We start from the raw sequence: 11143 nt of genomic DNA, 5'->3' as shown, positions 1-11143 counted from the left end.
ACTTCGGGCTTTGGTGGCATTATCTACTCAATTATTGCTCTTTTCTCTGTTTGCTCTACACTTGCTATTGCCCGATTTGCTTTAAGCTCTTCTGAAGTTCTATTTGGAGATGAATCATCTTTTTTAAGATTTGCTTTGATACGAGTCTCCGTTGTAATTGTGCTTGAGGACTTTGTGTTGTCGTCTGCGGGTGATCTGTCCTAGTCTTCATTCTTTGTTTTCTTTGATGATTGCTTCTTCATTGAACTCTATCTCTCTAGGAACTTTTGGGCCAATGGTATTCTCAATATGATGTTATCTGGTACATTTTTTGATGTGATCACATGGAATTGGGTGATGATGATTTGTGGACCTACTTGAATGGCAGTGGAGATGATTCCCAACATTCTGCTCGTTTGTTTCTAGGTATGCTCACAAATTTAGGAGCATCTTCCAATTGTGGTTGGACACATTTTTTCCAAGTACAAAAAGACATCAGGTTCTTGTCTAATTGAAAATTTTGCTTTACTTCACTTGACATATTTTCTTTCTTTTTATTGATGATGTTTCACTTGATCTTCTCAGGATTTCTTTCTATACTCATTGATTTTGTTGTGACATAGTTCATGGGTTGAAATTTTTCTTCATTGGCTTTATCTTGATCACCTCATTTCGTTGATGTTAACTTGTATGATTGTGATACTGCACCTTTTTCTTACAACTGTTGAGCATTGCCTACCTGCATTTGAGTAACTTTTGATCTTAGAAGATCCACTATACTTTTTGGTAGAATATCATTTTGGTGGTGACCTGTGTGTAGCTTTCTGGAATTTAGCTTTCATTTTTAGATAGTCTTTGACTTCAATCTTACCATCCATAGGGGTTTTTACAAGGTCATGAACCTATTGGTATTCATTGCCATTTGCATCTCGATATGCATATGTGAGCTTGGTCACATGTAGCTATTTGAACACTATTGGATTTGTCGGCTTTTGACTCTAACATGTGGAGATCCGTTGAAATTTTTCTCCCTGATGATCTTCATAGAGGCATTTATCTGTAGACTCTGATGGAATCTGGGTCAATTGGAAACTTTCAACAACCATATGATCTTTCAATGGTTTTTGCTCTGAAAGGGTCTGTTGGCTAGAAGTTTTAGGGCTTCTAACTGACAGAGCAGTTCCTGGTATATGAACTGATTTTCATGAGTTTAGAGCTCCTCCCTTCCTAGGGTGATCACTATAGCCTGCTTCATGATGAGAGTTCAAAATTATTTGGCTCTGGTTTGGTCACCTTTTGGGACTGTGAAGGCACACTTTGGGTAGCACTATTGATGTTTGGCATCAATAAACCTTCTGCATACTTTCCTATGTATCTCCATGAAAAATGACAAAGTATTCCCCAAGTCAAGCTGTAGATAGCATTATCTTTGCCCTGATATTGTCTATCCCATGGGTCTCCTATGATATGAGCTTCTATGGTTTCAGGACCCAAGGAATCATAGATTTTAGATCTCGTCTATATCTACATCTGTTTTGGTCAAAGTATATGCTCGTTTGGTCACAACATCAAAGCTTAATTTTTGATGGAGGAGAGTTTGGCTCTAAATAGATTTCTGGGTTCACTTGGATAATATCGTTCAGCTCTAGAGAGGATGGGCTATAATAGTTTCTATCCTCTAAAATTAACCATACTTTCTGATCTATCACTGGACAGACATCTATGAGATGGGATGTGGGCCGTTCAAACACTGGTTGATCCTTTTTGTACAGTTTCCCTTTTTGGTCTACATTGTGGGCATATGAATTATGGGTGCCATACAATGCTAGCAGCATTCTGTTTGATGTGTCACTTAGACTCGTGAATGATTTCACTCTTGTGGCAATGAATGCAGAATCATTTGCAAACCTAACAGTCTTTTCAACATTCGGTGATATCTGGACACCTTGACCAAATTCATGCAAGAGTTTGTTATTCAAAGAATCAATTGCAAGATTTTCAAGTGCCTATGCATCTTCATGCAAATTTTGAACTTGTAGTTCTTTTATTGGAACTTCTAACAGTGATGCAAAATCATCTAATTGCATTAAAAGTGACGAGTTAGATGCACTTACATCAAGATTTGCATTTCCAGTTTGCTCTGTTCCCTGCTTGGAAGTTGATGTGTCCCTGTTGTTTGGATTTCTTGGACAATCTTCAAAAAAATGTCCACTTTTTCTTCCACAATGAGAGCAATACGCCATGACTGGTGGTATTTCATTTGGTTCTGTCGTGTCAAGCTCTAGCTGAGAAGTTTCTGTTTTTGTGCTTGCCAAAATGTAGACTAAGCATCAAGCTGTAGACTGCTCCATCTTGACCTTTATACTAGCTTTAACACGGTTCTCCAATTAGATTGGATTTGATTAGTTGATCTATTGGATCTTCCATTACAGGCTCTTGACTGTAGATCCGACGATTGTAATCCATGTACAATGACCCTGATTGAATATGCACCAACTGTATGTTTTACTGGTTTGTGCAGATTTCTAGATAAATACTTGGGTTGACTTTTTGAACTTCTATCTGCACCTCATCTTTAAGCTTGTAATACCTGGCTCCACTGAAGTTTGTGAACATCTAAGGGTTTTTTGGATCAAGCTTTACTCTGATCAATAAGATTGTTAGCAGCAAGCTAACACGGACACCATTTTTCGGAGTTCTCTTTGTAAAACATTTATTATTTTAATAAATTGGGAATATTGTAACTCCTATTTTCTTGGATAAACTCTGTAATTAATGAGCCGGGGCTACAAGCTTCCAGATTGTATCACCCAGTCATTACCCAGCTTTGGTAGAACTCCAGATTTTTAGTTTTGACCACCCAAAAACCTTGGCTAAGATATAAAAGTTAATTTTTTTGTAAGTCTTTTATGAGTTTTGGATAAGAAATACACAGCGTGACCTAGTAGTGCTCACCCCTCTTCTTCTCACGCTTTCTACTCCATCCTCGGTTGTCACATTGCAGTCACGTTTGTTGCATTGCAACCCCGCAGGTAAGAGCTCTACGCATTGACATAAACACGTCACAGTATTTTGTAGCTTTTGACGTCGCTGACCCATGGCCTTATTTCATCATAACTAGGAATTTACACTTTCAAATCAAAAACTAAGCATAGGCGGGGTATTGGGGCATCATTGCTAAGCATTTAGATGCATTCTGGGTCAAAAATGTCTAGGTCAAAAATCCACTGCTGCCTATTAATAATCGTGATTTTGGAACTTGACCTAAAGTGGGGTTTGAGACCACAAGTATGTGTTCTTAGGTCTTATAAACATGTCCTAGAAGTTTCGTTACGTTTGGATGTCATTTGATGCTGTAACGCATGTGATTTGTTTGTCGATGAGCGATTGGCTTTTGGTGATTTCATTCACTTGAGTGTAGCTTGAGTTAGATGCGAGTTATTAGAATTTTCAGAGAGATTGACAACCTCTTGTAGCCTCTATGCACTAGTAGAGTCAGCTTCGTCCCATGGATTGAAAATTTAATCGTGGTTCTCGCTAATACTGCAATAAGATAGGATGGTGAGGTTAGACATGTATCCCGCATTTGGCGCCACTGTTGGGGATCGAAGAGACCTAGACTAGGGAAAAACACGAGCATCTTGTGTAGTATTCCTTTAACTTCCTCTAGGTTTGCCTATAGTTCAAAACTTTCTTTTAGAAACCGCATAACTTAAGATTGTCATCTTTTGCTGTGTAGAGGTAGCTTGGAAGTAATTGTACTTGTTGAGTACCTTTAGGATTGTAGGATTGTAGATTTTTATTAGGATTTGGAGAATGATTGGTAGACGAGACAAGTCTTAAGATCAATGCTTGGAAAAACATAAAAAACACAAGAAAACGAGTGTTTGTGAACACTTTTCACAACCCCATTGCATGAGAATCTAGGAGTAGGGTAAGTAGGATCCAAGGTGGACTCTTCAGAACATTGCTCTCTCTGAGAGAATCAAGTGTAACTTGTTATTGGAAGTTGCAGAATTTCAGGTCTACGGCTAGAAATAGCTCGAAAAGACTCGAATCCACTCAATCCAACTGGAGAGTAAGCTTACCAGTTGTCTGAACCAATTGGTAAGCTCAAAGAAACTTCGAGGTAAAAATTTCAAGAGTTGGCCAAAACTCAGATTATTTACTTTTTCTTGACATTTTAGGGAAAATTAAGTTTTGACTTGATTCATAGGCTTAAAATAGCTCATATAAAGACTGTCTTTGAAAAAATTGCAAAAGTATGCTCATTTCAAGCCTAAAGTTAATAATCACAATTATTAACTTTCTGCTCTGAATGGACCAAGCTTCATACCATTGACTCATTGCATGTGTACAAACAACTTTTGTAAAGGCCCAAGAGATTTGGATCACTAAACTGGCCAAAAACTGAATAAAAACTAAAGTTTGTACTGACTTTTTGAATCTTGAGTATAAATTGGGGGAAAATTTATCCAAACTTGTTAAAATTTGATTCATAGGCTTATGCTGATGTGATAAACATGTGTACATGCTCAGTTGACCAAAAAATTTGCCAAAATTTGTCAAATATAAATAATTGCGATTATTTACATCTGCCCACTTTTTCAAAATTTCTTGACCAAGTCTACGTACCACTAGTTTCACCATGTTGTAATAAGCCCACAAACCAAATTTGGTAACATTTGGATTGCTGGATGGAAAATTGTGACTAAAATTGCAAAATTAGTCTGCGACGGACAGAGAATTGATGACCATTTGACCAAAAATTGTCCAAACTTGTTGAAACTTGGCTAGTGACCTTAACTTAAGGTGCTTGATAGATCTGTGTCGAAGTTGGGGTAAAAACTTGCAAAGATATAGTTGGAGTAAATAATCGTGATTATTTACATCTGCTTCAAAACTTGATGATTTTTCAAATTTGAGTATACCACAAGGTCAAGCACATCAAGTAGACCTCACAAATCAATTTTGGTGAAATTTGGATCCCAAAAGTGAGACTTAAGCCAGATTCTCGAAATCAAAATCTGCGAACACCAAATAGTTGATAAACTTGATCAGGTTTTGTTCAAACTTGTCCAAAGACTTTAACAATTTGTATACTTGCTAAACCAATAAAAAAAGTGCAAAAAATAACAAAAATAAATAATCGTGATTATTTACTTCTGCTATCCAGAGACATCAATTTTGACTTTTGAACTTATACAGTGATAGACCAACATAATATAAAGCCACAGGGAAATTTTGGGTTCAATCGGATCAAAATTGATACATGTACACTCAGTTTACAGGTTGCAGATTAGACCTTTGATTTTTGTCAAAGTCAAATTTGAAAGTCAAATTTTGACTCGCATAGCTCGATTTGAAGTGATACACAGAGACCAATCACAACAGTTAGCAAAAACTCTACTATATTTATCAAAGAATAGGTAACTTGATCAAAATTGTACAGGAATCAGGTTGCAGATGAGGAATCCGTGGCTTGACAGAAAGTTGCAATTGAATCAAGTGGAAATTGAAGACAAGTCAATCCCAAGGTGAGTACTCTATCTAGGGCTTCATAAGTCTATATGAACCTTAGATCTAGTCGTGTACTAGGAAATCAAGGTATACTCGGAGAAACCTCCGGTAGAGTATCTACTGAAGAAAGCGTGAATCAAGGCAATTCCTTGCACACAATTCCTAAAGAAGTCCCAAACACTTTTTCATATTCAACATCTGAAATGTCTTCTTACTCAACTCACTCGGAAACCGGAACGACAGTGCGCTATAAGCATATACTATCTTTTCACAAGACTAACCATCATGGAGCCCAAGTTTACTTGGACCCTAACGAGGAGTATGCTATTCGCATTGATAACCATGGTATTGAGTTCAAAGAAGAGGTTAAGGAAAACAAACAAGGAAAAATGTACATGGATCGAAACGGAACTCAGTATTTACAAGTCGAAAACCCTGACGTGATAGACAAATGGGGGTTAGAAGTAAAGACCATAATCCTAGATATGTCAACAAAAGAAGGACCACCAACTTTAGAAATTGAGGGATACGATCAAGTAGACTTGAAGCCTTTGAAACGTCTTAGTACGGATAATCCTCGGATTGGAGTCTATTGTTGGGAAGATAGAAACATAAAAGATCTTCTGTGGACTTCTCATGCCAAACCAGGACAATTAATGGCCATGAAGATCATCTATATCTTCAAGATCAAAGATAAGAGATCATTAGACCTACCAACCTATCTGTTTAGGGATTGTTATAACAACAAATTTGTTATGATGACTCCTGAGGAGGTAGAACAAACCAAATACCAAGGGTATTCCATACGAGATTGGATATTGGGGCAAGGACCAGAAACAATTCGAAGAGATGAACATCGTAAGAGATCATTTGAGAGTAATGTAAAGAAACCAGAAACCACCTCATCCGTAGAAAACCGGGTGACACTAAGGCCAGTCCAGGGATACATGAGTCACTATTTCCAACAGACTGGTTTGAAGGACTCTAGACAGGACCAACTCCTAGAAGACCGGGAGTTGAACCAAACAGACGCATCAGACCAGCTGATTTTCAGAAATGGGTCAAAGAATACAGTGGATCAGAGGATCCATACGACCACTTAGAAAGCTTTAAGCAAATACTAAGAGAAGAGCGTATATTCGATTTCCATACTCAATTCGAGGGGTTTGGAATGACATTAGAAGGAAAAGCATTGACATGGTTCCAAAACATTTCACCAAGGTCAATCATGGACTTGAACACATTAGCTCAAGGATTTGTAGATGCTTGTTCCAAAATAGGGATCAAACATAAAGTGGAGCTCAAATCTATAGCTTTAAACAAAAACATGGTGAGTCTGTTAGGGATTGTGCAACTCAAATGAAACAATACATTGCCAGATTCCCAGAGATGGAGATACCTGCAGAAGAAAGACTTGTATCTTTGTTTTTGGAGGGATTGCTAAACAAAGAACTTCATGCTATACTCTATAGTAAAAAGCATAAAACCCTAGAAGCGTGTGTGTCATATGCTATTGACCTAGGAGACAATTATGAGATTTTCAACGAGGAAGATGTCCCTAAGGATAACCAAAGCGAGAAGATGGAATCCTCTAAACCAGCACAAGTGCGAACGGCTGCTGCGGCACCACTCTCAGTCACATAGAAGATATGCTAAAAAGGATGAACGACATGATGATGAACAACATGCAAAAAGCACCTATGAGGGGACCAGGACAAGGGATACCTCCTTACGGACAACCAATTAGGCCACAAAAATGGTGTACAATCGAGGGTAAATGGACCAACCATGAGACCCACGAGTGCTACTTCAGACCAAAGTATGATGGGAATGTTCAGTACGTGCCCATGAGGCCACAAGGACAACCCATGTACATATATCAGCCTAATATGGCCCAAGATCAAAGACCACCAATGGGTATGGAAAGACCTCAACCTGTGTTGGGACAACAACCTCTGTATCCAAGACATAATGCAGTGCCTTTAAAGTACATGCATTCTGAAGGAGTCATAGATGAATAAGCATCAGTGCCTGTTACAACCTATGCAGAGCCTAGTCCATCTACAGTAATGGTAGATGGAGATTTTTATAATCCACATCCACCACCAATGGAAGAAACCATGACTTATGCTCCACAAGAGCTTGGACCAATGTATTATGTAGCTAATCAAGGTGTTAGACCTCCCATGGGAAGACCCATGATGAAGCCAAGAACAAAAAATTGTCATAACTGTGGTGCTGATGATCATTGGAAAAATGAATGCCCAGAGCCTCACACAAACCTCAAACCAATTGAAGCCTATTGCATACAATGTTGCAGAAAGGGAGGACACTTTCCGGAAGATTGTCCTAAAAATCCTTTGAACAAGGGAAAAACCGCAGTAAACGTAATCCAAGTGATTCCTAGTAGCTCATTAGAGAGTGAACCGATTGTCCAGTCAAGGTAATCACTAGAGCCCAGGCAAAGAAAAAGAAACACAACTCCTCTGATGAATTGGAAAATACAAAAGTTTCTTCTCAAAGAATCAAAAGTAGCAAAAGCAAAAGATATGAGATGATAAAACAAAAACAACGAGTTGAAATCGAGGAGAAAGCAAAGAAGCTAGTCCAGAACAACTTGAAGAAAATTGGCAGTGAATTCAAGGAAACAACCGTGAAATCTGGAGGATCCATTCTGGTTGATAAAATCTTTGAGCCTATTAATGCCACCTTGGAAGCCTTCCAAGCAGGACTTAAAGCAGGCCAAAACATGAAAAACAAATGGAAAAACCATCCATCTCCAGACATGGAAGCAGCTAAGCTGGAAGCTTATCAAAATTTGGTAAGAATCACGGAATAAATGCTGGAAAAACAAAAACCCAAGCTTGAAAGTATTGCAAAACATGAGGAGCTTGTGGTAACAGAAATGAAAGCAAAATCCAATGTGGTGGCAGAACCCCACCTTGAAACAAAGGAACCAGAGCTCATAGTGCCTGACAGCGAAGATGCCTTAGACGAAATTCCATTCGTAGAGGAAGACTGTTCAGGACACTTATGGAAAAAAGTAAGAGAGATCAATGATGGGAGCCTAACTTTAAAGTCAGCTCCTATAGAAGAAGTCTGGTTGGATAACCTACCTTCTGATATGAATATGTATGTACAATCCTTGTACAGGGATTGTGGATCGGAAGCTTCAGGAATGTCGAAACCATTGACCTTGAAAACATTACCTTCTTACTTGGGAGATAACGAAGATGAATCCATCATATGCAGGACCACTCAAGTAAAAAGAGCTGAACAGACCCTAGAAGTAGACAACATTCATTCAATCATGTCTACACCCATCCAATGCACTCTTACCTTGGGAGAACTATTAAAACTCAGACCATACTTATGAAATGATTTACAGAAAACCCTAGAGAAGGTGGGAATAATGGGGTTAATCTTGAAGAATTTGGGAAAATTAAAATTGAAAACAAAGAGATTTGATCAGTTCCCATGAACAAAGTCGGAGAATATTATGAAGGGGAAGAAGGAAACAACACCCTCCTAGTGAAATATAATGACATTGAAACCATGGCAAGACTGGATAGTGGAGCTAGCATAGCCATAGCCACTAAAGTAGTATGGGAATCCTGGAGACAGCCAGCCATTAGACAAACTCGAATGAAATTGCAGTTGGTTGACGAACACATTGAGAGACCATTAAGGCTGCTTGAAAAAGTGATAGTCAATTCTTGTGGAATTGAATATCAACACACTTTTGCCATAGTAGACTTTGGGAAAAAACACAACTATGAAATCATATTGGGAAGACCTTTCATGCGACAGGTACAACTTATCCAAGATTGGGGAAACAACTATCTGTACTTGAAGCAAGTGGGATCTATAACAAGAGTAAATCTAAAAGATCACACTTATAGAGATGTGTTGAGAACACCCATCCAAGAGTTTGATTCAGTCTCTCCCATCCTGGCTAAACAAAGACACTCCTATTTGGATATGTGGAGCTTCAGAAAATGGAAGCTTGAGACGGGAAAAATTTATCCTAGAAAGGGACTGCACAGATGAAGCCTATGTACCTAAACCCTTTCCAGAGAATTTATTTGAGCCATTCGAGTGGACTCAAATTTTAGCAACAATGGATGTATGTGTGAATACGTCTATGCCTACCGAATTTTGCAATGAGGATGGCTACAACATAATTTCATCCAAATGATTTCAATCCTCAACATTGAAAACAAAGGTGAGGAACCCAAAGACTTAATGAAAGCTCAATTATTCTTTTTGGACCTCTATTACGATGCAACTAATGAGTTAGATGAACACTCAGCTACCTCAAAAGATTCGGGGTAAAAAAAAGAGCATATGAGAGCTAAATTACTCTTAAAAGGAGGGGAGGAAAAGTTTTTGACTTTCCAAACCAGAAATCAAGAAGACAAAAGTGGTATAGAAAAAAAAGAGACACCGGAATTGTGAAAACACAACCGATGCCATCAGTCTCTAGTAAAACACAATTCTTGATGCACATATGGAATTGGAGCTGATCTCTTGAGACAACTAATTCCAGTGTTGAAGGATTTCAGCTACTAGTATGGGAAGATTTCAGATAGCAGACTAGACAGAATTCAGAGACTAGACTGAAATATGGATACTGAAATAAGAATCAAACTTATAGACTGGAATAAGGTTCAGATTCAGAAGACTGGACAAGAAGTAAGTATCACTGAAATATATTCCATGATTGAGATTATAGATCAAGATTATAGTGAATATGATTACAGAGAGAGAGAAAGTACAGCCGACAATATTGCTACTGATGCTCAAGTACAAGTATAGCCCAAAGCGCTAATACAAGTGATAACAATTGCCAACCCGATAATAATGTAATGGGTCCTATTTATACACTTCGGGTTTATTGTAGTAATTACTCTAGTAATTACTGAGTAATTTGCTGCCCATCATCTAAGAACACGTTCCCACATGGTGATTATCCAGCCGTCTACATCCTCCCCTTCTTTCTTGAATTTTGGCAAGATTTCAAAATTTTTGAAAAATTCCCCTATCTGATTCTGATGTGAGACTGAAAAATCCATCGTCTGGTTCTGGTGTTGGGATGCAGGAGTTCAAGAAGGACCAAGGATTGCGGGAGGCAGCGGAAAAGGCCAAGGTGGAGCTCTCACCATGCCAAGGTGGAGCTGTCATCAGGCCAAGGTAGAGCTGTGATCTCTCCCTGCCTGCTGAGAAGAAAAGTCGCCATTGAATTCTGAGATGGAACTAACTAGTATCCTTCCATCGGACCATCTTCCTTTTGCCTTTGCTCTTTGACCGGGATGATGCCTGAGAAGTCTCACCACCAGAATTCTCTTTCTGAATTAGTCGGTAAATGGCCTTCTGCTCAAGGTGATCCTGCCGGTCTGTGGTCATCTCTACCTCATAAGGCGTGAGAGAATGATAGGTTTTGGTGTCAGGATCATAGAGTGTACGCCTGCCCTTGCTCAGTCTGGTTCTGGCCAGCTTATGACAATGCGAAGCAGTATGGATCCATCCTTCTAGAAGAGGCTGATTTGTTTTGACGCGAGCTTCGAAAAGAATCTCAGCCATCTCTTTGTACTACGGTGCCAGACCCGACTTTGCTGCAATGTCTTTTTCAGGCAATTTGGAA

Source organism: Adiantum capillus-veneris, chromosome 13, assembly GCF_014529385.1.
Source record: "Adiantum capillus-veneris isolate H3 chromosome 13, ASM1452938v2, whole genome shotgun sequence".
Taxonomy (NCBI): domain Eukaryota; kingdom Viridiplantae; phylum Streptophyta; class Polypodiopsida; order Polypodiales; family Pteridaceae; genus Adiantum; species Adiantum capillus-veneris.
This window is presented reverse-complemented; position numbering follows the sequence as displayed.